Below are 3106 nucleotides of genomic sequence, written 5' to 3'. Positions count from 1 at the left end.
GTGTGCTTCGATTTAAGTAGCTGGTGGATGAGGCTATTATTTTTGCTTTAGGAAAATTCATGAGGAAGAAGAGCCAACTCAGTAGATCAAACACTAAGATTAAGTCATGATATTTTAGCATTTTTCCCGAGTAGAACAGGCTTAGGATTTTGAATAGATCTTCCAAAATAGAGAAAACTTTGCAGTCTAATACTATGATAGGTCTGTTACTAAGAAATAATGTGACAAGAATTACTGATAGACTTTTAACTTAATATAAGAGCAGTATTTTGAAATAATTAATGTATTAATATGCAGCTAGGTGGGTGAAAGTATTATGAGTGTGTGTATCATATATACATATGTATAATTTTGATTTATATGCATAATTCATGCATGTATTGTGCATACATGAATTTGTGCACCTATTCACAAATATACAATGTGAAAAGAACTCAAATATACCAGGAATTTTCACATTTGTAATATGCTGATAATATATGAATAAAGAAATCTGCTAAAATAATTACGTATATTGTGTAATGCCATATAGCTGATAATAAAAAGAATCCAAATATTCATCCAGGATACTAATTATAGAATCACCAAGGTTTTTAATAGTCTTTCCAAATATTTGAAAAGAAAATGGCAAAATTATGTCTTATTGTATACGTCAAATTTACACTGACAACTGAAAGATATCAACAAAATTTTACTGCATTTCAGCCAACTTATTTTTAATTCCAAGAAATATATCCAGATGAACAGAATGGTTTTTTGGTTTAATCTTGTTTGTATAAAGGAATATCCAAATGCAAGAAAATAATATAAGTTTGTATAATGCAAAAATGAGGCATCTTTATTTTTTTAGAATAAATTCTCTTCACTTTAGTAGAATATAACAACTCAATAAGCCACTTTTCCTTTTAAAGAAAAGTTCATGGTAACTGTATTAATAATGAATGATATATGGAGTCTAATGAAATTTTAGAAAGAAATGTATTTATATTTTCCTTAAAGGTTTTTATAACTTGGTGTTTTATTTATCGCTCTACTGGTATAATAATTGCTGATAAAAGAGACAGGAGAATGATAGTGGAAAATCATGGAGTGATGAAGGAACCACTAGACAAATTATTTTCTAGTACTGATGAATCATCTTTTTAGATCAACTATTTTTAATTGAAAATCATATGATAATGGCAGCTTATAAATTATAGTTTAATCTCTTACAAATCATGTATGAATGCAAATATATATATAATAGCAGTGGATTAAAATGATTGGCGCAAATGTGTGCTTAGAAATGCATGCCTTGCAGGAATTATAAATTCCATACTCCTACAAGCAAATTTATCAGTTAGGGTAAAGAGTGTTAATTTCAGATATGTAATAAAATCAGGTCATAGTATCATATTTTGTTCAATATTCATAATTTTAATTTTATACTTTTATATTTTATGAAATTTTATATAACATTTTATGTAATATAAAAATTATATGAAAGATATAGCATAGGGGCTAGGTGGAGATGTACTGGCATGACCAGTAAAAGACTCTAAGACTGACCCCTAACACTATATGCCAAGCCTCAGAATTTCCTGGTGAAGGTAGCCCCTCTGGCTGTGGTCCTGATGTCACCCAGAACCACTGGATTCGGGTGTGAGCAGCATGGCACTGCCAGTCAAAGAACTGAAACTGTTTGACACACAAAGCCTTGTTAAGCAATGTCAAGACTGACCCCGGAGTACCCTGAGCACTATTTTAAGGACCCCATCACTAAATACAACAGAATAGTAATAACTAAAGATCTTAGGATCCCTTTCCCAATTAAAAAAAAATAGAATAAAGTAACTGAAATAACTTTGGATACCTTCCTCACTACACAGTGACCTATTTCCTCTTTCTTATCACGTACTCAATAATTCCAGTTGTGCCTCAGTGATGGATCCACCCAGACAAGGTCTAGTTTTAGAGCATAGAGCAGTAAACGAACATCTGATAGTTCATTTCATTAAGGAAGAAAGTCAAGCCTCTTTATAAAATTCACAGATCCTGATCCTTGACTTGCAATGTTATAATGTAATGTATACATTGTATGGCTATAAGTACTTTTCCTTCATTATTTTTTAATTTTTGGTTTTTGTTCCACACTGGCAGTACTCAGTGCTTATTCAGTGCTGAATTCAGGGCTTACTCTGGCATTGACCATATGAGATATCAGGGATCAAGCCTGTGTTAACTTTTTTTTTTTTTAATTTTACGCGCCACGGTCACCCGCTTCCACATACACACGCCAAAACTCACCCAGACCCGACAACGCCCCCCCCCCCCCACCTCGCCCGGGTGTTCCTTTCTAATGAATTGACCACCGCACTGCGGACGCAGGGATGGACAACAGACCCTAGAAAGGCTTTCTCTAGGCTCCTGCTTGAAGCCCGCAGCGGCGAGGGCTGCGAGCCTTGATTCAGGGCCGCAAAGCCTGTGTTAACTTTGTCAAACAAGAATGATGCACTATGTCTCTGGTTCAAAAAGTTTGCTTCAGGCCTTGTTGATGAAAATAAGGTAATATTTTGACAAAAATTTATACATTTTTCTGGAAATGTATTGCTTTTCTTCCCTGATTAACCGTTGACTTTGGTAATAAGCTAAAGCAAATATAGTACCATGCATTCATATTAATAATATTTGAATCAAAGCTTAATATAGAAGCATAAGTTTGATATATGAAACCTTTTGATTCAGTCTCTTCACATGTTGTGTTTTAGTGATGGTGAATTCATGGCATTATATATTATTTAGTCACAGTAATAACAAAACTATAGTTTTGATATCAGATTAATTTTATTTTTTTCTAAGATAGCTGACTCCCAAAATTGATGAGACAAACAAAGCAAGAAGAACAGCATGGTTTAAAATGTTTTACATTAAGAAAATCAATTAATCAATCACAGAAACACAAGGTTTCATAACATCTGTCAACCCTTGAAGACTGATATAGAGCTGTCAATAAAATTTCCTTGATACTACTTTATATTTCAAAAAAAATTTCCAAAAAAGAAAGAGGGGGAGATAGAAGAAGAAAAGCACCTGCCATAGAGGCAGGCAGGGGGTTGGGGGATGGGGA

The 3106-nt window shown here is 33.3% G+C and overlaps 1 non-coding gene across 1 annotated transcript; it reads right to left on the bottom strand.

The window, feature by feature from the left end:
* Positions 1-2323: 2323 nt before the first annotated feature.
* On the bottom strand, positions 2324-2456 carry LOC130020828 (small nucleolar RNA SNORA2/SNORA34 family). Its single transcript, XR_008792032.1, has one exon. It is a non-coding gene; the product is annotated as a small nucleolar RNA SNORA2/SNORA34 family (small nucleolar RNA).
* Positions 2457-3106: the final 650 nt, after the last annotated feature.

Source organism: Sorex fumeus, unplaced genomic scaffold (genome assembly GCF_029834395.1).
Source record: "Sorex fumeus unplaced genomic scaffold, SorFum_2.1 ptg000013l, whole genome shotgun sequence".
Lineage (NCBI taxonomy): Eukaryota > Metazoa > Chordata > Mammalia > Eulipotyphla > Soricidae > Sorex > Sorex fumeus.
The sequence above is the reverse complement of the archived record's forward strand: the minus strand, read 5'-3'. Positions and strand labels throughout refer to the sequence as shown.